At 33.4% G+C, this 27567-nt stretch overlaps 1 protein-coding gene and 4 long non-coding RNA genes across 5 annotated transcripts in view; 4 read left to right on the plus strand and 1 right to left on the minus strand.

Annotated features, from left to right (window-relative positions):
• Positions 1-27567, plus strand: part of LOC124457251 (sorting nexin-29-like) — a 63888-nt gene that overhangs the window by 13222 nt on the left and 23099 nt on the right. The gene's annotated exons all lie outside the window — the stretch shown is intronic.
• Positions 9707-11208, plus strand: LOC124456735. The gene is made up of 3 exons (XR_006952424.1): positions 9707-9732; positions 10014-10971; positions 11144-11208. It is a non-coding gene; the product is annotated as an uncharacterized LOC124456735 (long non-coding RNA).
• Positions 11204-13167, plus strand: LOC124456740. The gene is made up of 4 exons (XR_006952431.1): positions 11204-11278; positions 11691-11877; positions 12162-12402; positions 12868-13167. It is a non-coding gene; the product is annotated as an uncharacterized LOC124456740 (long non-coding RNA).
• LOC124456724 lies at positions 20587-21683 on the plus strand. The gene is made up of 2 exons (XR_006952414.1): positions 20587-20939; positions 21549-21683. It is a non-coding gene; the product is annotated as an uncharacterized LOC124456724 (long non-coding RNA).
• On the minus strand, positions 22091-23969 carry LOC124456751. The gene is made up of 2 exons (XR_006952444.1): positions 23456-23969; positions 22091-22608 (listed from the first exon to the last, which is right to left on the minus strand). It is a non-coding gene; the product is annotated as an uncharacterized LOC124456751 (long non-coding RNA).

Here is a 27567-nt window from a genome sequence, read left to right on the forward strand (position 1 = left end):
TTCACCTTTCATAATAAAGCAACGATTTCAGATCATATATTAATTATCAAGTCACTAATGTCTAGTGTTTTGTCTATCAACAAGTGTTGATTTGTATAAAGTTTGCTAGGTTTTCCTGTTATCTGCATTGCTTTTCATTTTAACAAACCTTTATAGTAATTTAGCTTTTCAATCCTATTGCTTTTCTTAGCTAAATGTTTTATCTTCAACTCTTCCTTTGATTACTTACTTGATCAAGCCATTACCATGAATGTTTCATATCCTTTTATCTAATATCAATTATAAATGAAATAAAAGAAGGTTGACCTTAGGTTTGCATAAGTCTATGCAATCCATCATTTTCTAGAACCACATTTCAAATGCCTCCATCTTTCTAACATTGCTCACTTTAAATGACCATATCTTTGATCCATCCCTTTTATCGCTTTTCCACATTTTCAAATTTCAGTCTTCTAAAAACTGTTTGAATTGCCATTGCTGTTTTGCTTTAATATCTTCACTACTACAGCCATTGAATCCATGATCCATATCAAAATGCCGCTATTATGTAAATATGGTCATCATAATGTAATTGACCTAAAATTAGCAACCTTTAAAGATGATTTTAATTATAGGTTATCTTGGGGCTGTTACTGCAGCTTTATTTACAGCCTATGCTATAAGGAAGATGGCTCCAAAAAAATGGGGAGCAGGACTTTTAAGTGTTTTACCCAAAGTTTGGGAATACATTGAGAAGGTTGGTAGATTCCTGGTTTCAATTGTGCTCTTGTTCTATGTTTCATGGTGGAGATAGTGACAGCACAGGAATATTGGCTGCAGCATGGTGGGGTGGTATGTATGGTATGAAAGGTGTACACCTTGGAAATTATAAGAACCTGGAATATGGTCATAGGCTTATGGAGCTTGGTAAAAAATTACTGAATGTATCAAAGAATATGAACAACTAACAGGATAGTATTTATTTAACAAAATTCTGTCATCCCAATATACTTTAGTATGTTTGTAAATCATACAATAAAAATTACTACTTGGTTATAACATAAAAACAAATCACTTTAGAAATAAAGTCTAAAAAATGTCAGATTCAGGGCATGGGCAGTTCTAAGTTTTACTTAGGATGATTCCTGGACTGTAGAGTAAGTTTATTGACTTGATATCAGTGAAACTATATATAGACAAGGACCATTACATCTTTAGGTTCATTTTACCTTATAAAGTGCAAACTGAAATTGTTTTGTTTAGTACCAAAAATACCTTCTGAGGGAGAGGGGAGCTGACTTGGCCGGTGGAAGCCTTGCTCCTACGGTCTATGTGTTAAAAATAGGCTTAACACAATTTGAAGGCACAATTTTCTTTGAAACACGTAGCTACCAAAGTGTAACTGTAAAGCTTTGTCGTATTCCCGAGTTTCATAATACAACACACCTAGATTTTTAAAAGACTTAGCAACATCAACCTGACTAGTTCCAACGATTTTTTTTGCGAATTTCCAGAGCTTTTTCGTGAAGCTCTTTAGCTTTGTCGTAGTTTCCAGTTTTATTAAACACATTACCAAGATTGTTTAAAGATGTAGCGACACAAACATGATTTGGACCTAACGATTGTTTTCGAATTTCCAGAGCTTTTTCGTGATGATTTTTAGCTTTGCTATATTCCCCGGTGTCATGGTATAAAAGACCGAGGATATTAAAATACCAAGCTTTGTCATAACTAGATTCTTCTGAATTAAATTTATCCAATAGTTCAAGAGCAAGATCGTATTTTCCAAAATGTCTTAATCTGTCAACAAAATATTGGAAAACTTGTAAAGTGTTCATGTTGATTTTTGTCTTGTTGGTCTTTAATAATTGAACAATTTTTCAAGATGTGGCATTAATTTGATTTCGTCGTCTCTCTCTTGAAACATGTAAAGTGCTTTAGATATTTGATCAACGTTACTTTCCATTTCATGTTCTTCATTTGAATGTTCAGATTGATAAACAATAATTGCTTTGTGAACAATGCGATGTAGACTAATGTCATTATTTTCTGAATGCAAGAACAATGAGCAGTCCTTTAAACAAAGACATATATCTTCCTTTGAGTGTTTGGGATCTATTTTTGAACATAAAAACAATAATGTCTCGTGGTATAGGATCAAACGATATCACGGAAAAAAGTTAATAACATTTGCCAATATTGAGGATTCTTCAGCATTTTGTCTGACAGCTAAAAGTGAAGCTTGTAACATACTTCTAGGATATACCGAGTTAAATTTAACAAAAGTGGCGTCCATGTTTTCTTGTTCTTCTGAAGATATTTTCTTTAAATATTGTTTCCAAGTAAATGAGCAGTTTGCTTTGTTTACACGACTGACATAACAACCAGCGGCAGCCAAAGCCAGCGGTTGACGATCTAATGCGTGGGATACTTCATTCAACAATTGATCATCAGTATTATCATCTTTAGTGTAATATTCCAACAGTTGACAACATTCTTTATCATTCATTCCACTTCTGATAGAAATATGTTTGTTAAACTCATCGTCTTGAGGTACGGCATCTGTGTTCTGGATAGTTACTATGATTTGTCCATTTATCCACATGGGATCACCAACTTGGGGGAGTAATGAAGAAATTTTGCTGAGCTGTGCCACGTTGTCTACAATGATCAACCAATTTTGCCAGAATTTTAATCGTGTGGATACTAACGATCGCAAATTCTTCACTTTGTCTGCGATGGAACAATTTTCATCTTCAAATTTTTAATCATATACTTGTCACAGTTTAAACGGTATCCAAGTTCACAGTAAGTTTTAAAAGAGATTCCTCATTTTTCCATCGAGAGTCATTACAAACGAAGTTCTATTTTTCCAATCACACGATATTTTTCACAAACCTGTCTTGCAAGTTGTGATTTACCACTGCCAGGATTACCAGTGATGTAAAATATGTCAGTTTATCATTGTTATCATTCCTTAATTTTTCAAGATCTTTTATAATTTTATCTCGTAATTCAGTGCGTTCAACAAAAAAATGATTAGATTTTGAAGGAAGAACTTGGAACGAATTAAAACAGTTTCGATGATTTTTTATTTTATTGATTTCATCGAGAGAAAATTTCAAATCTTGAAATGATTTTTCAATGATGTTGACTATATCATCAAAATCATCATCTGAGCATTCCCTTTCATACCAATGTGCGTACTTGTTTCTTTCACAACGAAGTGCATGAACAGCATCCTTTGTTTTTGTCAAGGTGCTTTCCAATTGAATTTGAAAAAATTATTGCATCAAATAATATCGTACAGTCCCACTTACTGGTATCTCCATCTTGATATTTTTGTCGAGTTTTTTGGTCTAACTTTCTTCTTGATTCTAAATTGTAAAATTTGTTACCACTGTTGTGTGTATCATCCCATTCTCCATAAGTTGATTTGTAACGAGAGTTCCATTGTTTAATGAAAAACTGAGCAAGTTCCTTTTGCACCACGTTAATTATTTGCTGAATGTAAGACAGATTTCTTATTCCTGACGATTCCATCTGTACAAAAATTTGGTATATATCAACAAGATAAAAATCAAGCAAATAAAAAAATATTATACAACCTTTATTAGGTTCCATTGATTTAACTTACCAAAATCGTCTTAAAATTACAAAAGAACCTAAAACTAATAATGACAGAGAGCATGTATGCTACAGCTTTTACCAACTGCAGTATCCTGTCAAACAACCTTTAGAAAAATTAAAAAAACATGATATTTTACCTTAAAGTTTACGTTACAAAACAGACATAAGAATATATTTCAATAATTTGCATAGTCATTTGTGAATGTCATGCCTCTGTATCTAAGAATATGTTATATGTTGTTTAATGGTCTTTTAAATTTACTAAGGTTTATGTTTATTTAATTTCATTGACTCTAATGCATTAATTGAAACTTGATTTTATAAATATATATGTTTTACAACATGTTGTAACACAAGATCTTGTTTTTCTTTGGCTATGTACGACAATTGTTTGGCAATGGTAAAATTCTTTATCAATTTTAAGAACATGAAACACTATTTTGATTAAATTTTAATATGAAATGAGAATTTTTAATCTATGTTGATAAACTAACGCATTTTGAGGGGATCATTAACGTAAACTCGAATGATGAATATTGCCTATTGGTCGTGACTTTTTTAGAACGTGTATCTACAAATACGATAAAAGTTTTCAGATATAATTTCTATGAGCTTTTACAAAGACATTTTAGTTCGCAAAATATTATAGATCAGAATGTTCGTAATTTATAACACGTCTCTATGGTACGCACCGACTGAAAAGAAAACTGAGAGAGCAGATTCTAACAGTTTCGATAAGGGAGAAATTAAAGATAGTTTCTTGTGATTGTGCTGCTGCGAACAGCATTGGCTATGTATAAAAGCATCATTTTGCGACGTTTTCGAGAATCATAAAAATGAAACTTTTTTATATTTGCAAGTGTTAAACATTAAGGACAACGATGTTAACGAGGAAGTTTTATTCTGAAAGACAAGAAGAGAGGCTGTGAAACGTCATAATGAGGATAAAAAGACAAAAAGGAAGACAAATATTTACAAAAGGAGCTGGCATTCAGAGGACAAAACAATTCAAGCTTTAGTTTGAATAAGGACAACTATAGAGTTTCCAAAGTCATGTGGAAATTTATGTTTTGTCTTTGTCTTGAATGCCAGAAGTGACGTAAGAAACGGCTGTTGCACAGTTTGTGTTTTCACTGATGTATCACGTGATGTCCAGAATTATTTGATTGCCTAACTGTATTGATGAAGTTATAAAAATGTTCAATATCAGATTGATGAGGAAATCACAGAATTTCAGTTTTTTAATTATTTAATACGACGAAACTTTGCATAAATAAACCTTAGCATCAACAAAGACATTTGCAAAGCTACAAAGATTATCTAAAAGCTGCATTTAAAGTCTGGAACTATAAGATTTAAAAGAAATCTTTGATAGGGTACCTAACTTTAAGGTTTTAGCAATGAAGATATTCCTTCTCTCAGTGGTCTGTTGTTTTCTACCACTAGGAGGTGTGATTACAATCTCAAGTTAACCTCAACTTTGAACTCAGTATTTTACTTCACAGTAACTTAGTAGAAACTTCTTTGCAACTTCCTAATCACAAACACTGACTCCAGCATTTAGCATATATCAAATTTAACGATCCCTTCGCCTTTTTTATTCTGATATATCTGTAGACGGCGTTTTGTTCATCACTCTTAACAATTCAACTTCTTTATTTTCATGTATACGTTGCGTTGGTTTTAAAAATTGCTTCATGTTTGTGTTGATTTTTGTTGCAATATATAAACATGACGAATAATTTCAGTGTTGCAGGAACGTCGACATTTCTGCACATGCACTGTTTTTTGTAAATTACTGCTTAAGTATTGTCGTTTACTAGAAATGTTGTTATTACGATTATTTCTGAACAGTTTTTTTTTAAATTCATGAATTTTAGAAACAAAACTCATATTTCATTACGGGGACATTTTTTTTGGTCAACCACTGTAGATGTGTCGTATCACAATGTGTGACAACACGTCAAAAATAACATCATTTCTTTCAAGTGTTGCCAAACAGAAGTCATGTTTGGTGATTTAATGACCAAAAGACTCTCAAAAGTTTAATATCAAAACTTTAATATCAAAGCTATTGGAAGTAGTTGAAGTCAAAGAAGAATGATACGTATTAAGTTTGTATCATGAACATTTGTTAGTTATGTTAATATGACTATTACGTGGGAGTGTTAAAAGGAATTAATAAGTTGTAATATTCATATCTTAGGACACGTGACACGAATGACGTCACATATGCATGCCTCCTTTTACACAGATGTGCAGAATTGTTTGATTGCCTAGCTGCACTTATAAGGTTATCAAGTTGATAGGAAGTCAGAGATCTTCAGTATTGTATTATTTAATGCGATGAATTTGCACATATCAACATTAGCGTCAACAGCTAAGCATCGACGAAAGATAATTGTAACGTCACAAAGATAAGGAAAATTCTTTAGCCCCATTTAAAATGTTGACTTACAAAATTTAATAAGCGACACTATAGTTTATGACAAAAATAAACACACTTGCTGATCAATATTGCTACTTCGAAAACGATTTAAATATCTATACTATTCAATGATGACATGCACGCTCTGGCGAGGTGCAATAGAACCAATGTCTACCCATAGATCTAATATGTTTGATATATTCTTATACGGTAGATTTAATTGTTTCGAAATGTTTGTCAAACGCTCGTTATTTAATCACATTTCAAGTATTTCATTTCTTACTTCTATTGGTAAAGCTTTTCCTTGCTTACTGAACGGATTCGTTGCCAAATGTCTACAGGGTACAAAGAACTTTCGCGTTTGCCAGTACTTCGCAACTTTAGTTCACAACTTCAGTACTCAAGTACACAACTTGTTAACTCAAGTTGACAAGTTCATATCGAATATTCCATCTTTGGAAATGTACTGGCAACATTAGAAAGTAACTTGGCAACCGCCGTTTGAAAAGTTAACTGAAATCGACAATAAATATCTATACTATTCAATGATGACATGCATGAGTCCATTTGCTATTTTAAAGTAAATGTACTTCGTGGTGACTCATAAATAATTAAATATACTTTAAAATAAGCCTTACCTTGTTTAAGATGGCAGTGATTTGTTTTTGGTAAGCATATTGTTCTTGTTTGGAATTGCAACTTCGTTTGATTTATCTACAATTACAGAATTACAAGCTTCCATGGGTCACATTTATACGTCGTAATCAAGCATGAAAATTGTTTGTTTTTGTCTCGCAAACCTTTTAACTAGTTAACGGCGTGTAGCCTTGAACAGTTGAACTTTTAGAAAGATTTAAAGTTCTGACAACTTAAGCATCATATATTCTTCCTTCGAGTCGATATGTGGAAAATTATTTTGCGCTACGGAAATTAAAACATCTTACGAATAGTTTGTTATGTAAAGCAAAGATATGGTTTTATAATTTTTATTGTTTTTGTTCATAAGTTTGAATATAATTTGGATCAAATTGATCAATAGAAATAAGTATACATTTTACAAAATTATACCGTTTTTAAGATATTTTGGAAGTAAGTACATGGTGATAAACCTCAGATACATACTCAACGTATGAAAATTTACAATGTCTGATTTCGCAACTTGTTCTCGTTTAATTTAAGATATGATCTTAAAGTGGGAGTGTTAAAATGAATTAATAAGTTGCAATACTCATATCTGCTTTTAAATTTATTGTAACTATAATGCGATGAATTTGCATACATGAACCTTCGCAACCAAAGCTTGACGAAAGACAATTGTAACGTCAAAAAGATTTGCAAATTCTTACAAACTAGTTTATCACAAAGATAACACACTTCCTGATCAATATTTCTACTTCTAAAACGACTTAAATGTCTAAAATATTCAATGATGACATGCATTTATCCATTTGCGATTTCAAAGTAAAAATTGAGTTGTAAATTTCCTTCAATAATGACACAAGCCATTAGGTGAAAAATGAAGTAACACATATTTTACAAACAGACGTTGTGGGCCAACGACTAATAGTTACTATAACAATCATTTTAACTTCTATATAAACAAACACATCAACGTAAACATACCTTGTTTAAGATTGCAATGATTTGTTGTTGGTAAGAAAATTGTTGTTGTTTGGAATTGTAACTTTGTTTGACTTTGATTAATCTACAATTACAGAATTATAAGCTTCCATGGTCACATTTATACGTCGTCATCGCGTATGAAAATTCTTTATCTTTTGTTTTACAAACCTTTCACTGGTTAATGGCATGAAGCTTTGAACAGTTGAACATTTAGATAGATTTAACGTTCTGATAAGTTAAGTTTCAAATATCAGCGTCGTTTGAGTAGATACGTGGCAAATAATTTTGGGCCTTTATTGTTATGTAAAACAAAGATACGGCCTTGTGATTTTTATTGTTTCTATTTTCATGTTTGAATTTTATTACCGTTTCCTTGGTAATTTGTACGGAAGCCGAGAAGGGCCACTGTGAAAATATATTTTTAATCGCAAAATATTTTTCAAATCCAAAAAAATATTTCCAGTCTGTAATTATATATCGAAAATGTAAAAATATATTTCTAAATGGGAAAATACTTTGAAAATCCGAAAAGATTTTTCAAATCCGTAAATATTTTTTGATCAGAATTTAGACACCTAAATGTTGTCCAACATGAAGTATGATCACAAAACTTTTAAGACATGTCATTCCCGTAACAAAATGGCGGAAAAAGGAACTTGTGGAAATGAACTAAGTTTTACGGACAGGTTTTGTTTCAAATGCGGATCTAAAGTAGAAGCAAAATTGTCGGTATGTATTCAGGCGAAGACATTAGACCATTAAATGTCTATAAAAGGAGAATGTAGAGTAGGATTTAACACGAAGATCTCGAGCTCGTCATCGAAAAGGAAATCAACTAGCCAATGTCCACCTTCAAAAAAGCCTGTGGATAATCGTGTTGTAATACAGGTAGACATAATCACCGTAAACGATGGTACTCTAACAGTGAAAGAGGCTCCAAATTACCTGTAAAAGTTTGCAAAGATTTTGATAGGGAGAAAGTACTGGCGCTGACATAAAAAACACTCTGATCATGATCAATTTTTGTTCTGGTAGCAAAGTCAACTTAAAAACTACTAAAAATAAGTATGAAACTGAAGGAAATAAGAAACAAGTCGTAGATCTTTCAGTAGTGTCTTCTGATGATGATGAATTTTATGATTTTCATTCCTTACCTGATGAGATATCCGATGAACCTACTATGTCCTTTTAACTAAATCGAGATGGCTTGTCAACATCAAAGTCTGATTTTTCTTTGACTTCTAAAAGAAACGAATCTTCCCAAACAGCCTTGCCATTTGGGCATTGCCCTACAAATCCTAGAAATAAAAATATTTATGTACAGTGTCCCACTTGTCATGGAAATTTTGTAGATAAAGACATTGTATTACATGCAGACATATGTGAAGAAAATGCTAACTGACGGGCATTTTATCAAGAAAGAAAATTTGAACTTTCAGTTGATATTGCAGAAGGACACACAAGTGGAGATGTCACTGAATATGTGAGTTTGGATACTGGTGTGAAGTCAATTTCAGATATTCTTGAACCGTTAGTGAAAAATCCCAAAGCACAATCTAGAATAAATGTAAGGAGAGGCCAGCTATTTGCTGATTACATTGAGACAAGAAAATGTTGTAGCTGGATTATCAATGAAAATAAACTTAAAGTAGTTTTTATTGGTGAGCCTGCTCAAGGTACTGGAAGACCAAGGAAAGAATTTTTAACAGGTTTGACTCATCCATTTTTTGTTTTTAAAAAGTACAAAAGTCCATTGCCTTTAAATAGTCATTGTCACATATTTGTATGTAGAGCATTTAAAAGATCCTTTATGTTTGCAGAAGCTCTTAAAGAAATTAGACAATGAATGACTGTTCATTACTGGTGTTCCCATTATCTCAACATCAGCAATGACAGAGAATGAATTTTTGTATGCTGGAAATCTTATGGCTGCCTCCATTTTGCAAGGTGGTCCGTCACCATGCATTTTAAAACCTTGGGTTTATGACTATGTGGTTTCAGGTCTGTGTGAACAGCTCAAACTAACTTTAGATGATTTACCAGCATCAGAAATCAAAAATTTTTCAGAGAAGGTACTTTAAAATTGATAGAACTGATATTTATCACAATAATTTATAATGGGCAACATGCACTGATTGTAACAGCTGTATTGCCACCTGAAATAAAAGTATGCTGTACATCTACATACAACTCATAATGATTGTAACAGCTGTATTGCCACCTGATATAAAAGTATGCTGTACATCTACATACAACTCATAATGATTGTAACAGCTGTATTGCCACTTGATATAAAAGTATGCTGTGCATCCACATACAACTCATACTGTTTTATTTCTTTATAACATTGTAGTTGTTGCAATGCAGTTGCAATGAGGAAGTGCAGTCACTGCTTGGGTCAGAAGAAGGAATTGATGTGCTAATAAGTGTTGGTTCTAGAGTTGTCCCTAGCAAATGTTCTTTGCAAACCATAGACAAGATTCCAAGATATTATGGCTAATATAACTGTCTAATTTTATAGAATTGCAACTGAAGTTACATTCAACAAAAAAACATGGAAGAAGGTACTCACCAGAAATGAAGTCCTTAGCAGTTTCATTGTATCATGCTAGTGGCAAAGCGTATAGCCTCCTCGCCAAGCTGTTTATTCTGCCAACAAAGTCTTCAATTAGACGGTTTGTTTCACGAATTCCAATAGCAGCTGGTATTCCTCAGGCAACCTTAAATCTGTTGAAAGAAGAAGTGTGTTACATGAATGATATGGAAAAGCTGTGCACTCTTTGTGTTGAGATATCATTAAAAACACACCTTTACAACAACATCACAGAAGATAAGATTGTTGGAGTAGATGACTTTGGTGGATATCGAACAAACAAATTGGCAACATCAGGTCTTGTATTCGTGCTGCGAAGCATATCTGGAGGTTGGAAGCAACCTTTTGGGTATGTACTTGTTAATGAATCTTGTCTAGTTGATGTTTTGCAAGATTTGATCAAAGAAGTCATTCGCAAGCTTGATTTGATTGGGTTGAACATTTGTTTGGTAATATCAGATATGGGGTTCAACTTCTACAGTATGTCACAAAAATTGAATGTCACCAACGAGAAGCCATGGTTTGTTCACAATGGAAGAAAAATATTTCTAATGTTTGATCCTTCACATCTGCTCAAGGCACAAGAAATAACCTCATGAACAGCACCTTTCAATTTGGAAAATATTCGGCTTGCTGGAAAGACAATGAAAATGTATATGAGAGAGATAAATCGCTATCAATTAGAGCAGCTCCTTAATGATACTTAACATTTTAAAAGGTTTGGTTGTCATTGTTCACGAATAGAACCGAATAACATTAGACTATTGTCAAAGTAAATATTAGTTGAAACTGGTGTCATAACAACTTATATTTGTAAATTTAATGTGCGTTTATCAATCATATGTTAGTTCTGAATGCACATTTCACTGACGACTTCTTTGTTATTTTAGGTTTCAAGTTTGGTCCCGACTCCATAACAGGTAACAAGCAGACACTAACATGGCATCGAATTTTGAGGCGTTTAAGTTCGGGTATGCTTGTCGTCCGTTCATTGGTGATCCAGAATTTTATCCTAATGTTGAAAAGTACGTTTAAGACAATAGAAAACATTATTTTGTATAGGTAGTGATAAACGAACAAAGAGAAAAACCCAGTTTTATAAACCCCAAAATCATGAAAGTAACAGTCGATAAAGTAAAACTCCTTATATCATATAAAGTATAAACATGTTTACTTTCTTAGTATAATATAAAACATACTCCGAATAAAAAGTTCATGTTTAACTGAATATGGGAGAAAAAACAAGTCAATTCTATGTAGACTCTGATGATGAATTTGTAATATATTCGAAATATTGCTGTTAAAATAAAAAATTGTCTTGTTTTTCTTGTCTTAAGTTTTTTTTCTCAAATATTGAATTAAACATGAACTTTTCATTCGGATGATGTTTCATTATAATAATATTAATTTTTTAAATTGGTGCTTTTTATTTTCCAGTCCCAGGATGCTCAAATAAATACAACATATGCTGAAGATTTGCGTAAAAAGATATGGAACAATGAAACACACGATAGTTTTTACTATGAAGAGTTCTACTCCACCAGAAAAGACTCTGGGACTACACATGTATCAGTAATTTTGTCAACTGGAAATGCTATGTCTGTCACTACACAGTTGGTTATTGGTAAGCATTTTCATAGTTCAATTTGAAAGCTACAACTTTATCTCGTTGTATTGGCTACGGTGATGGACGGTCAATTACCACTCTTTTACACAACTGCATTTGTTGTTTGAGCTTAAGGATCATGGTAGTATTTTACACAGTTAACACTACACTGGAGCATACAAAAATATTTCAAATGGAAACATAACTACGTCAAAACCCTGCATACATCTAGCAGTTTGCTTTGCAGGTCGCTCATTTTCAATGTGCTATTTATAACCACATACAATAACTTTTTTATTCAGTTTTGGTGCAAAGATTCGATCCTATACAACAGGGATAGTCTACAACAATCATATGAGTTCATTTTCGTTACCAAATACATCAAAAAGTTATCAACCAAAAGCGTCAAAAGCCAAGTTTATTCAGTCTGGGAAACGCTCTGTATCAACAGCTTGTCCAACTATAGTTGTTGATTCAAAAGGTGACTTGAAAATGGTTCTTGGTGGTTCGGGGGGATTGAGAATAATAACTGGTGTGGCTGTAGTAAGTAACGATGATTCTGTTTTAAATGTTTGTATCTTGTGCTCTTTTTTTTATCTTTCACTGAACGTGTCACGTGGTTAGCCCGCTGTAACTGGAAACTCTTTGGTCGAGCAATATGAAAAAGTATCCATTACTACAAATTCACGATATTTCTACCCCCAGATTACCCCCATCCCACTCAACTCCCTTTGACAATAATAGTTAATTTTACAAGCGATAAGCAGTACATATCATTATGGATATTATTACATTTGTCATTTCTGGGTTTGTGTTATTTATGAATCAAATCATTCGAAAGTTCATGGAAACGATACTTTTTTAACTTTTGTTAAATAAGCTTTGGTTTGGTTTGAGTCTTGAGGAGTCCATCGAAAGAGGTCGCTTGCATCATCAACTGTTTCCTAATACAGTTTACAATGAGAAAATTATATTCATGACAATATTCCAGAGTCTGTTTTCTTTTAGGATCTGGGACACAAAATGAAAGGATCACGATGATTCTCTGTCGTTCAAGGAATTTATAGAACTAAATCGGGATACCTATTTGCAAAATATGATCCAAGAAAAGGTGGTGTTGCTGTTGTTTTGCCGTAACAATAACGTTGATTAATTAAAGACGGATGAGTGAATAAAGGAGAGATAGTTAAAGAAGCCAAATCTTAGAGAATCTTTTGCGTGATGTCTTTGATTGAGACTGTGAGACTCGATGCATTCTGTAATAATAATATAAATATCAATTTCTACATAGTAATATTAATAATATTTAGTTTTTCACGAAATTTGTTTTATAAATGTCATTTTATAGTATTTTTAGTTAACGTGTTGACCTCAAGAAAAACATACATTAAACTGCTCTAAATAATAATAACATATATTTGCTTGTAATTTTCAAATAGCATCCTTCGTGTTCTAGTTAATTTGTTTCTTAGTGATGCTTCACTATGTTAGACACAAAAATGTAGACAAAAAGTAGACAAGTAGACAAAATTTAGATAAGTGGCATTTGTTCACCAGTGGGCTATAAATGGAACATAAATGCTACTGTAAATATTGTGTTGACAGTCGGCGGTAGGCAGGGACAATGGGTGCAACATTTTATTAATATTCTTGAAGAGATATATCAAGAAACGAAAGATGAATTCCTAAATGTTATCATTATCCATTTTCACACTAAAGATATCGATATCAAACATGCTTTGGAAAAGAGTCGAATACGCCAATATGTATTGCTCCACATGAAGTCTAAATTTCATAAATCAATTGGTTTACAGTATGCTATAACTGTGGTGACAAATCCAAATGATATTGTATTTGTGCGTGATTTACACTTGTCCATGCCTGTCATTATTGTTGATCATATACGTAAGGTGAGATTAGTTATATTAAACGAACGTTAGGTAAAATAATAATGAATTAAAAATTAAAGTACCAAAGTTATAATTTTGATTGTAGCTTATGGAATTCTTAGCAAGTAGAAATGCTCACCTACTATGCATGCTGCAATATATATCATATTGAAGAATTAAAGAGTGTTTACTGACTTACTGTATTTGCACAGGCTTATGGAAACCTTTACGAGAACTTGAGAACAGATCAGTTCAAAGCTGAGGCCAAATGTCGACCAGGTGCAAGTTCTTCAAAGGTCTCCTTCATTTGCAAACACAGTAAACATGGTTTATTTTTTAAGTGGAGAAAGGAAGAACAGTTACAGTTCACATAAAGCTTAAAGAGTTTTTGACTAGTGTCAAAACCTAGATTATTAACAGTTGAATAAACATTAGATAGTACAAGGTTGATTTTGTTTGGTATTGGTATGTTATCATGAATAATAAGACTAATAAACAGAACAAAAACTGTCGTTACTTTAACTAAAATATAGTTAAACAATGACAGAGAATGTAATTTAATGATAAAATACTGAAATATCTTTCATTTAATGTTTGGTATGTGTTGTTTTTTAGCATTGTATTCAGGGAAACAACCACATTTAATGCACTCCTGACTCGTCTGGACTGTTGTTATACTGTGAACCACCCCAATAGGCGCTGGGAGCACGATGGGTAAGGACCTATAGCACTGTACAAGTCATACGGGGATAGGTATGTACTTTGTATGTATAATGTAAGGTATCAATAATCAAATAAAATAAAATCTTGGCATTTAAGCCACCAGAAGGGAAAACCTCACCCTATTTTACAGGGAAATTTTTATTGTATGATGTGTAATTTTGTTGCTTTGCAAAAAGACTACATTGATACTCAAAACAATGAAGTTAAAAGATCAAATATGGAAAATATTTTTTTCCATTTAAAATCTATTAATCTTCTGGGTTAAAAAGAGACTTATATCATTACTCTAGAGTATTATCTCCTTTTAGAATTGGTGGCATGGACATGGAACGATTTAGACATGCCTAGGGTGGCGAAGACTGGGAACTAGTAGATAAAATTTTGGCAGCCGGCCTGGAAATTGAATGCTTGAAGGCGCTTCAATTTTTTCATTTTTATCACTCAAAAAAGGGAATGTGGAAAGATTCAGAACAAAAGTTGCCATGAAAAGTTATTGTCGCATGGAGATTGAATATTCCTTAAAAGGGACAACATATAATACCGGCTGATAGTTATATAATAAAATAAAAAAAATTACATTGTAATAATATTTTTCTATCCGATTCATTCCTTTGATGTGTGCAAAACTAGTTGGTCAGCCTTCATTTAGCATTGAAGACCTTTGTATAATTTCAATGTCTGTCACTACGCCAAGCCCACAGGTGCATGCAAGCACAAAAGATTTTCCTCCATTAAAAGTGTAATTCACTAGTGAGGTTAGCACAGTGATTGGGTTTCGAAATTTTACAGTAGTTTAATTGCCAAACGTCGTTTTTATGTAGAATGCTAATTAAAAGAGATCAAATGTTAATGCTAATAAATACAATAAGAAAATGAGATGAAGATAACAATCTAGAGGGTTTATCAAATCATTTTTGACATCAGTGGACCTTTAGAATTTGCATGATTCAGCTGTAGTTGTTCCCTAAGGAGACTTAAATGTTTGGGATTTGCTATTTGCTGTACCTGAAGTATACGTTTTTATTTATATTGTATTAAATTGCATTTACCGCTCTATGGGGATTAATTAATTCTAAGTGATGAATCATGCAAATTGTAAATTTCACAATGTACAATTGACGACACACCTAGTAAATGACCAATAACAACACAACACGTTTACAACACACCTAGTCACTGACCAGTCAGAATGCAACACGTTCGTGAAACTTGGGCCATAGTCTAAGACTAAGAACGTGCCATTTGAACGTGAAAGTCTGTAGTTTCACGAAGAATAGTTAGCCGAAGTCGAAATTATTCCACGGTGAAATATCTCTTGGAGTGCTTTGAAACAATGTTCAGGTAAATGTCTTGTTTCAAGTTCTTTTGCATTGAGTAAACATTGAATTGGGACACTGCATGTGATGTTCATTAATGTAAAGTGCAGTGTGGCCTTCCCATAAATTTGGTTGAAATTCTTCCCTTGAACGACATTACTAGTGAATAAAATGTTCAATGTAAGTACGTTATCAATGTTTTTCATTTATGGAAGTATAGTAGTGTGAACTGACATTGGCTTCAATTGTCCTATGTAGAAACCTTCTGGTCAAGAATGAACAATATACTTTAATGAAGTCCTCTGAACAATGATCAAGAATGAACAATTTACTTTAATGAAGTCCTCTGAACAATGATGAAGAATGGACAATTTACTTTAATGAAGTCCTCTGAACAATGATCAAGAATGAACAATTTACTTTAATGAAGTCCTCTGAACAATGATGAAGAATGGACAATTTACTTTAATGAAGACCTCTGAACAATGATCAAGAATGAACAATTTACTTTAATGAAGTCCTCTGAACAATGATCAAGAATGAACAATTTACTTTAATGAAGTCCTCTGAACAATGATCAAGAATGAACAATTTACTTTAATGAAGTCCTCTGAACAATGATCAAGAATGAACAATATACTTCAATGAAGTCCTCTGAACAATGATCAAGAATGAACAATTTACTTTAATGAACCTCTGAACAATGATCAAGAATGAACAATATACTTTGATGAATCTCTGAACAATGATCAAGAATGAACATATACTTTAATGAAGTGATCTGAACAATGATACTTTAATGATGACCTCAATGATCAAGAATGATAGACCTCTGAAGAATGATCAAGAATGAACAATATACTTTAATGAACTCTTCTGAACAATGATCAAGAATGAACAATATACTTTGATGAAATTGAAAATACGTGACTTCTAATGCCCTAAAGACCATCTCTACAAAGAATGCAAACCTAAACACTATTCTGGAGCAATGCATCCATCAGCCTAACGCCTGTTTCCATGGAAAAGTCAATATTATGACCTTTTCTAAAACATTTTCCTGGGAGTTTTCCTGCTAACATCACGACTGGTCAATCAATCGCAATGATGGATAAAACCACGCCGCTATCAAATGCCCAAATTTCAACATTATTTAATTGAAAATTTTGTAATAAAACATGGAATTTCTTTAACATGAAAATAAAAACCTAAAATCCTAATTTTCCGACTGGCTGTCGATATTTCCGATTTAATGCCGTAGACGACATGCACAGTTGCAAGAAATGGCCAATCTTGTTTCTGTGCTTGCCGTCGTCGACATAAAAGCGGTGATGTTTGTCAGGTAGCCTGAAATTGGATACGATGGTTTCACCATCAACGTTCTGAATTTTTCAAAAATTATTTTGGGCTTTTGTGGCTGTCCTTGCTCAACATCCGATCGTTTCATCTTCACAATTGGCATGAGATTTGTCATTCATCGTAGTCTGTCGTCGAACTTCCAAGGATTCGTCGAAAACCGTAAGTGTAATAATAATAAACCTTTTATTTAGTTAGGCCTGTTAACAGGTCAAATCTGTAATATAATTAGGGCAATAGCCACAACAAATCCTGGTGTTCAGTATATTCCACTGTAAGGCTATTTTTTTAATGCAGGAATGCAAATAAATATATTTAAAGAAATTTACATCTGCATTTTCTAAAACAGTCTTGATTAAGAGGTAATAAAAGTGTTCTTTTGGTTAAAATAATCCAATAGTGTTTATCGGTGCTGCTTTAATTCTTTTTAAAATTTGTGTCTTAGTAAGCGTGAATTTGTATCAACTATTTCAAGTCTGTGACTGGCATGCAACAATTGTGTTGTTCTATATAATTTACCTTCGAAAAACCTCTGTGTGAATATACTGCTTTAAGGAGCTACGCATGATCGCAGCGGTTGTTGCCTCGCAGAAGGATAGGCAGGACCATAGCTTAGAATCGGAAATGCAAGTGAAGTTTGGCCCAAGGAAGGCAACTTCAACTTGGGGTTAGTGGGTACAAATGGTACCTTAGCGTAGAGGATGCAAATAGCATCTGTAAGAAGACCTTTGAAGACTGGATCAAGCGAGCAAGGCCTATTGAAGACCAAGGGAAGATCGTGGTTTTGGTGGAAAGAAAATATCTCTCCCTAGTACGGTAAGAGCATGCAGTCGTTGTAGTTGGCCAATTTCATGAACGGCTTTCTACATTGACTATTAAGGCACTCCTGCATGGATCCCCTATAATGCATGAGTAGTTCAACCCACCCCGGTTGGAGGTCGCCCGTAGGTGCAACATGCACTAGGTTAAGTTAAGGGCATGATGGGTTACCTCCTTCAAGGGCATTCCTTTCAGGGCGGAATTCCGGTGCCATGCGCAGGTAGGAAGTTTAGATAGCTTAGGCATGCGCTGTAGTTGCAGCGAGTAGTTGCTACGCTTAGATAATGAGTATGGGGTTAGAACCTTTATAAATTTAAAGGATGAACTCCACTATCAAGAGAAATGACTAAATTTTTCAAAATCTTTCGAAGGAAACTTTAATCTTGTCAGTCATTTTCAAATCGACAAATTGAAACTCAAATAGTCTTCAGTTTGTCAAGACATTTACAGTTTAGGAGCGGCGTGGCAATTACTGTAAATGTAAAAATGGATATGTTGTTTTCTTATTAAGAAAACTTCATTCCTGGAATTTCGATGCGGCAAGCCACAGCAAAACAGGCATAAAAAATGTTTAGTACACCAGGTCTAAGTATGCGGAATGGCTTCATATTAACCAAACTAACACGAAACATAGTTTTAATAAAAGCACATTGTTTGTTTTCTTTGATGGTTACCATGAAGACAAACCGCAGACGTTGTCACATATGATACAAAATAGTTACACGATGGTTTCCATGTTCACCATTCGCGTTGCTATGTAGTCATCTGTGATAATTGTCAAACTAAAACATAACTTAAATCAAGCGCTGCCGGTTGTTTGGTTAAACCATCCACGGTCCCTCGGTAACCAAACTCAACGTGTGCTTCTTCAAGTGTTCTAAATTGTTTCAAAAAATATTAAATTTCGTCTGTCTGCTTAAAATATTTTGAAGTACATTTATCTAATCCATGTCATGCAGCAAGCGCTTGCTCCAACTTTAAGCGTTAGTGGCACCGGCGCAAAGCACTGAATGAAACAGTGCAAAATAGGGACTGCTAAGGTGGCGCTAGGTGCGACTGATTCGGATGTGGATTAGATAAGAAAAACACACGTTAAAAGAAATTCCCATCAAATTACACAATTTTCTCGTCCAAAGTAGAATACTGTCGAGTTCGCTGATCGGTTTACGTGCGGTAAAACTAAAATGTGGCGGTTTGTACGTAAGTTGTATGTACGTCAAAAATGGCGAATTATATCCATAACTAAAATACTTAAAAGATTTTTTTGGACTTGAAGGTGTCTTTTGAGAAATTGACGGTTTTTTCTTTTTTTTGGTATTTGCATCGTTGCAAAGGTAAGTAAAGATTTTTGTTTCTAAGGGTCCCCCGGGGCGCGGAATTTCGGCCGAAACCCTAATGGTTTTTTCCTCTTCAGTATTCTCCAAATTCTCGTGCCGTTGTGTTCGGTTTTGGTTTATACCGTTCAGGTTTTTCCATTAGGATTTTTTATTTCGGTTAAGTCATCAAAAAAAAAAACAGTGACCTTGGTGTGGGACTAAACTTGTACTACTTGTCATATACAACCATGGAACAAAAAGAAATGCAATTTGAAGGCTATGGATGCTTAGCTGAGCGAACCTAGGGTCTATCAGCTAAAATTTACAGCCATCTTCACTTTCGTTAAAAAAACAGCGTCATGTTTAAGCAATTCTGCATTTTAGAACAGTTTGGGTGATTTCAGTTTAATCATTTTTTATATTTATTTACTTAACACTTATTGTAAATGTGAAAGTTAAACTTGCATGTATTTGGGGCGTAAAGTTGGATATTTAAGCATTTTAATGCTAAACCGGCATTATAAAAAAGCTGATAATTGTTTATTGTTTGTGACTTTAAATTGTGAAGTGTAATTGAACGACAAAGCTCTTGACCTGTTTTTGTCTATTACGATCAAGCAATAACTTACCAAATTTCAGCTTCAAAAATTCTACAAAGATCAAATTTTGGAACTATAAAATATTCAAAATATGTTCAATAGCCAAAATCATCTAAACTTTCCAAGAAAAAAAACAGCCCAACTGTGGGGTATCTTCAAAGAGCGGAAAATTTAGTCTTTGGGTTCGATTCCCAATACACTGTTTTTTAGTATATGTGCAATCAAATTGTCAAGTTTGGATTAAATCCGTGTCGGATAATCCATGATATAAGGAAGGAACTTTTAAATTTTAAAGAATCTTTGCAAGAAGCAACATGTTAATCAGATTGAAGATCATGGAATCGGGTAAAGATTAAGGATTACAAAATAACAGTCCCAGTCTCCCAACGCTCTCGTCTAAATCTAAACAATAGTATGAAACAATATTGAAACAAAGCAAAGAAAAGATTTTACGTTTTTATTAGTTGACTAAGTTGAGGGAAGCTTAGTACTTTCCCCGTGTTTCAAAAAAATTCATTAAACTACGGTGAAGTAAACATATTAAAAATGGCTCTTGAAAATACGGTCAATTATCCGAGAAATACGAAGCAGTTATGGTTCTCAGTGGAGTGGGGATGCTCTAGGTTATAAGAATGGTTTGTGGGAATTCTGTTACAGTGGTACTCAAATTCATGAAGAACTAGAAAACTCGGAGGACTTGATAAAATTGACATTAAAGGATGGAGGGATAGTGACGACACTGTACTACACATTGCTACAGCAGAAGCGTTGGTTTCTGAATCGGCAACAACGGAAGAGTTATGGAGCATTATGGCTACAAAGTACAAGAAGACATGTGCTGAGGATATGTGGGAAAGAGCTCCTGGGCAGACCACAACAAAGGCATGTTTCATGTTACGACCTCTTGAGGAAAAAGGTTACATTATACCATTTAGGGTGGCGGATGTGGTGCAGCTATGAGATCCATGTGTATAGGTTTGATGTTTCCTTGTGAAGATCAAATTGAAATGTTAATTGAAATTGCTGTTGAAAGTGGAAGGATGACTCATAATCACCCCACAGGTATTCACCTTTCATAATAAAGCAACGATTTCAGATCATGTATCAATTATCAAGTCACTAATGTCTAGTGTTCTGTCTATCAACAAGTGTTGCTTTGTATAAAGTTTGCTAGGTTTTCCTGTTATCTGCATTGCTTTTCATTTTAACAAACATTTATAGTAATTTAGCTTTGCAATCCTTTTGATTTTCTTACATGTTTTACCTTCAACTCTTCTTTCGATTACTTACTTGATCAAGCCATTACCATGAATGTTTCATACCCTTTTATCTAATATCAATTTAAAAATGAAATAAAAGAAGGTAGACCTTAGGTTTGCATAAGTCTATGCAATCCGTCATTTTATAGAACAACATCTCAAATGCCTCCAACCTTCTAACATTGCTCACTTTAAATGACCATATCTTTGATCCATCCCTTTTATCACATTTCCAAATTTCAGTCTTCTAAAAACTGTTTGAATTGCCATTGCTGTTTTGCTTTAATATCGTCACTACTACAGCCATTGAATCCATGATCCATATCAAAATGCTGTTATTATGTAAATAGGGTCATCATAATGTAAGTGACCTAAAATTAGCAATCTTTAAAGACAATGATTTTAATTATAGGTTATCTAGGGGCTGTTACTGCAGCTTTATTTACAGCCTATGCTATACAGAAGATGGCCAAAAATGGGAGCAGGACTTTTAAGTGTTTTACCCAAAGTTTGGGAATACATTGAGAAGGTTGGTCGTGATGTAGAAGAAAACAAGAAATCTTGGGGCTACTTTAAAATAGTTGGGAGTCATATCTTGAACTACGGGATTAATGAATGGAACCAGTGAACCAAAGTTTCCAGTGACATATAACATACCTGAACGTGATGCTTTTATAAATCTGTCAGTTATGCAGGTTGGGGTGGGTCCAGTGGTCATGATGCACCAATGATTGCTTACGATGCTTTGATGATGGCAAAAGATTCCTGGTTTCAATTGTGTTCTTGTTCTATGTTTCATGGTGGAGATAGTGACAGCACAGGAATATTGGCTGCAGCATGGTGGGGTGGTATGTATGGTATGAAAGGTGTACCCCCTTGGAAATTATAGGAACCTGGAATATGGTCATAGGCTTATGGAGCTTGGTAAAAAATTACTGAATGTATCAAAGAATATGAACAACTAACAGGATAGTATTTATTTAACAAAATTCTGTCATCCCAATATACTTTAGTATGTTTGTAAATCATACAATAAAATTACTACTTGGTTATAACATAAAAGCAAATTACTTTAGAAATAAAGTCTAAAGAAGAATGTCAGATTCAGGGCATGGGCAGTTCTAAGTTCTACTTAGGATGATTCCTTGTAGAGTAAGTTTATTGACTAGATATCAGTGAAACAATATATAGACAAGGATCATTACATCTTTAGGTTCATTTTACCTCACAAAATGCAAATTGCAAACGTTTTATTCACTACCAAAAATACCTTCTGAGGGAGAGGGGAGCTGACTTGGCAGGTGGAAGCCTTGCTCCTACGGTCTATGTGTTAAAAATAGGCTTAACATAATTTAGAAGGCACAATTTTCTTTGAAACACGTAGCTACCAAAGTGTAACTGTAAAGCTTTGTCATATTCCAGTTTCATAATACAACACACCTAGATTGTTTTAAAGACTTAGCGACATCAACCTGACTAGTTCCTAACGTTTTTGCGAATTTCCAGAGCTTTTTCGTGAAACTCTATAGCTTTGTCGTAGTTTTACCAAGATTGTTTAAAGACCTAGCGACATCAACATGATTTGGACCTAACGATTGTTTTTTAATTTCCAGAGCTTTTTCATGAAACTCTATAGCTTTGTCGTAGTTTCCAGTTTTTTCAAACACCACACCAAGATTGTTTAAAGACATAGCAACATCAACATGATTTGGACCTAACGATTGTTTTTTAATTTCCAGAGCTTTTTCATGAAACTCTATAGCTTTGTCGTAGTTTCCAGTTTTATAATACACATTACCAAGATTGTTTAAAGACCTAGCGACATCAACATGATTTGGACCTAACGATTGTTTTGAATTTCCAGAGCTTTTCATAAACTCTATAGCTTTGTCGTAGTTTCCAGTTTTCAAACACATTACCAAGATTGTTTAAAGATAGCGACATCAACATGATTTGGACCTAACGATTGTTTTGAATTTCCAGAGCTTTTCATGAAACTCTATAGCTTTGTCGTAGTTTCCAGTTTTTCAAACACAATACCAAGATTGTTTAAAGACTTAGCGACATCAACATGATTTGGACCTAACGATTGTTTTCGAATTTCCAGAGCTTTTCATAAAGCTCTATAGCTTTGTCGTAGTTTCCAGTTTCTCAAACACCACACCAAGATTGTTTAAAGACCCAGCGACATCAACATGATTTGGACCTAACGATTGTTTTTAATTTCCAGAGCTTTTCAAGAAACTCTATAGCTTTGTCGTAGTTTCCAGTTTCATAATACACATTACCAAGATTGTTTAAAGACGTAGCGACATCAACATGATTTGGACCTAACGATTGTTTTCGAATTTCCAGAGCTTTTTCGTGATGATTTTTAGCTTTGCTATACTTCCCAGTGTCATGGTATAAAAGACCAAGGATATTAAAATACCAAGCTTTGTCATAACTAGATTCTTCTGATTTAAATTTATCCAATAGTTCAAGAGCAAGATCGTATTTTCCAAAATGTCTTAATCTGTCAACAAAATATTGGAAAACTTGTAAAGTGTTCATGTTGATTTTTGTCTTGTTGGTCTTTAATAATTGAACAATTTTTTCAAGATGTGGCATTAATTTGATTTCGTCGTCTCTCTCTTTAAACATGTAAAGTGCTTTAGATATTTGATCAACGTTAGTTTCCATTTCATGTTCTTCATTTGAATGTTCAGATTGATAAACAATAATTGCTTTGTGAACAATGCGATGTAGACTAATGTCATTATTTTCTGAATGCAAGAACAATGAGCAGTCCTTTAAACAAAGACATATATCTTCCTTTGAGTGTTTGGGATCAATTTTTGAACATAAAAACAATAATGTCTCGTGGTATAGGATCAAACGATATCACGGAAAAAAAGTTAATAACATTTGCCAATATTGAGGATTCTTCAGCATTTTGTCTGACAGCTAAAAGTGAAGCTTGTAACATACTTCTAGGATATACCGAGTTAAATTTAACAAAAGTGGCGTCCATGTTTTCTTGTTCTTCTGAAAATATTTTCTTTAAATATTCTTTCCAAGTAAATGAGCAGTTTGCTTTGTTTACACGACTGACATAACAACCAGCGGCAGCCAAAGCCAGCGGTTGACGATCTAATGCGTGCGATACTTCATTCAACAATTGATCATCAGTATTATCATCTTTAGTGTAATATTCCAACAGTTGACAACATTCTTTATCATTCATTCCACTTTGATAGAAATATGTTTGTTAAACTCATCATCTTGAGGTACGGCATCTGTGTTCTGGATAGTTACTATGATTTGTCCATTTATCCACATGGGATCACCAACTTGGGGGAGTAATGAAGAAATTTTGCTAAGCTGTGCCACGTTGTCTACAATGATCAACCAATTTTGCCAGAATTTTAATCGTGTGGATACTAACGATCGCAAATTCTTCACTTTGTCTGCGATGGAACAATTTTCATCTTCAAATTTTTAATCATATCCTTGTCACAGTTTAAACGGTATCCAAGTTCACAGTAAGTTTTAAAAGAGATTCCTCATTTTTCCATCGAGAGTCATTACAAACGAAGTTCTATTTTTCCAATCACACGATATTTTTCACAAACCTGTCTTGCAAGTTGTGATTTACCACTGCCAGGATTACCAGTGATGTAAAAATATGTCAGTTTATCATTGTTATCATTCCTTAATTTTTCAAGATCTTTTATAATTTTATCTCGTAATTCAGTGCGTTCAACAAAAAAATGATTAGGTTTTGAAGGAAGAACTTGAAATAAGTCAAAACTGTCACGATGATTTTTATTTTATTGATTTCATCGAGAGAAAATTTCAAATCTTGAAATGATTTTTCAATGATGTTGACTATATCATCAAAATCATCATCTGAGCATTCCTTTCATACCAATGTGCGTACTTGTTTCTTTCACAACGAAGTGCATGAACAGCATCCTTTGTTTTTGTCAAGGTGCTTTCCAATTGAATTTGAAAAAATTATTGCATCAAATAATATCGTGCAGTCCCACTTACTGGTATCTCCATTTTGATATTTTGTCGAGTTTTTGGTCTAACTTTCTTCTTGATTCTAAATTGTAAAATTTGTTACCACTGATGTGTGTATCATCCCATTCTCCATAAGTTGATTTGTAACGAGAGTTCCATTGTTTAATGAAAACTGAGCAAGTTCCTTTTGCACCACGTTAATTATTTGCTGAATGTAAGACAGATTTCTTATTCCTGACGATTCCATCTGTACAAAAATTTGGTATATATCAACAACATAAAAATCAAGCAAATAAAAAAATATCATACAACCCTTATTAGGTTCCACTGAAGTCCGAAATTACATGATGACGAAATCAAACTTATTTTTAATTGATTTAACTTCACCAAAAATCGTCTTAAAATTACAAAAGAACCTAAAAACTAATAATGACAGAGAGCATGTATGCTACAGCTTTTAACTGCAGTATCCCGTCAAACAACCTTTGAAAAATTAAAAAAACCTGATATTTTACCTTAAAAATTACGTTACAAAACAGACATAAGAATATATTTCAATAATTTGCATAGTCATTTATGAAAGTCATGCCTCTGTATCTAAGAACATGTTATAATGTTGTAGCTAATGATCTATTTTAAATTTACTAATGTTTATGTTTATTTAATTTCACTGACTCTAACGCATTAATTGAAACTTGATTTTATAAATATATATGTTTTACAACATGTTGCAACACAAGTTCTTGTGTTTCTTTGTCTATGTACGACAGATGATTGGCAATGGTAAAATTCTTTATCAATTTTAAAACGATGAACTACAATTTTGATTAAATTTTAATATGAAATGAGAATTTTTAATCTATGTTGATAAACTAACGCGTTTTGAGGGGATCATTAACGTAAACTCGAATGTTGAATATTGCCTATTGGTCGTGACTTTTTTAGAACGTGTATCTACAAATACGATAAAAGTTTTCAGATATAATTTCTATGAGCTTTTACAAAGACCTTTTAGTTCGCAAAATATCAGAATGTTCGTAATTTATAACACATCTCTATGGTACGCACCGACTGAAAAGAAAACTATGAGATAGCAGATTGTAACAGTTTCAATAAGGGAGAAATTAAAGATAGTTTCTTGTGATTGTGTGCTGCTGCGAACAGCATTGGCTATGTATAAAAAAGCATCATTTTGCGACGTTTTCGATAATAAATACGATAATAAAAGTAAGAAAATAAAGTAAGAATAATAAATGTAATAAATTAATTTTAATAAAGTAATTTTACTTTTAATAAAGTAAGAATAATTAATGAATTTTAATTAATATGAATAGATAATTTTGAATTTCAAACATCAGTCGCGCGACGGATTTGACATACTCTAGATCCGCCCCTGATCTTTAAGTTTGTCACCACGACAAAGTCTCTGTTTCATAATTAGTTAATAAGTCTAATTTTAACTAGGAAAGCCTCAAACGTGGCATAATTATATTAAAATTTCTGCTGTACACCACCATGTGGTCCAAAAGCTCTGTTTTTACAAATCATAAATCAAAGATTTTCAGTATTTTTCTTTAATGCTATGAATTTGTATGTATCACCTTAGCGTTAACAGCTCGACGAAAGATAATTGTAACGCTATGGCATGAAAGAGTCCATTTGCAATTTCAAACTTAATTCTCCTCCTGATTCATAAATGTCACTTCATACTATCACAAGAAGTGGCGTAGCTAACGGTCTTGCTGGTCGGGCCCAGTCCGACCAAATATTTTCCCAAAAATGAAAAATTTGTTTTCTTTAAAATTGGATTTGCGAAAATTTTAAATTCTGCGACTCTTTTTGGAATAATCCACAGTCTATTAGTGTAATATTTGTCAAATTGCGTCGTTATTAGCAAAATTATCATATTTTTAAACGTTACTTAGCAACAATGACTAGTGCATTTCTAGTGCCAGGCATTACGCAGTTTAGTCGGGCTCTGAAAATTCAGCCCGACCAAGTAGTAAAATCTATAGTGGGAATATCTGTAATCTGATTGGTTGAGAGTAGCTGCGAACACACTTAAACGTATAACAACGTCTAGTCGGGCTCATTTTCAAAAGCGTGACTTGAAATTTGAGCTTTCGAAATATACGTTCGGAAATCGTGATAATTTACATTACATTAGCCGAAGCGGCTAATGAAATCGATATAAAAAGTGAACTACAAAAGAAACCATTTTCTGTTCGACAATCAGGCGAGCAAAATATACTCGTAAAGCAGCGGCCATTTCCAAATTTACAAGCGACTACAGGCTATAGAAGCTTTCAGGAAAGATGGTACTCGAAGAAAGATTGGCTTTGTGGTAGCTTAGAAAAGAATGCATTGCTCTGTTGGCCTTGTCTTTTGTTTTGCCCTGGATCGTCATCTTCATGAACGCAGAC

The sequence above is a fragment of the Xenia sp. Carnegie-2017 genome, unplaced genomic scaffold (genome assembly GCF_021976095.1).
Source record: "Xenia sp. Carnegie-2017 unplaced genomic scaffold, XeniaSp_v1 HiC_scaffold_6, whole genome shotgun sequence".
Classification (NCBI taxonomy): domain Eukaryota; kingdom Metazoa; phylum Cnidaria; class Anthozoa; order Malacalcyonacea; family Xeniidae; genus Xenia; species Xenia sp. Carnegie-2017.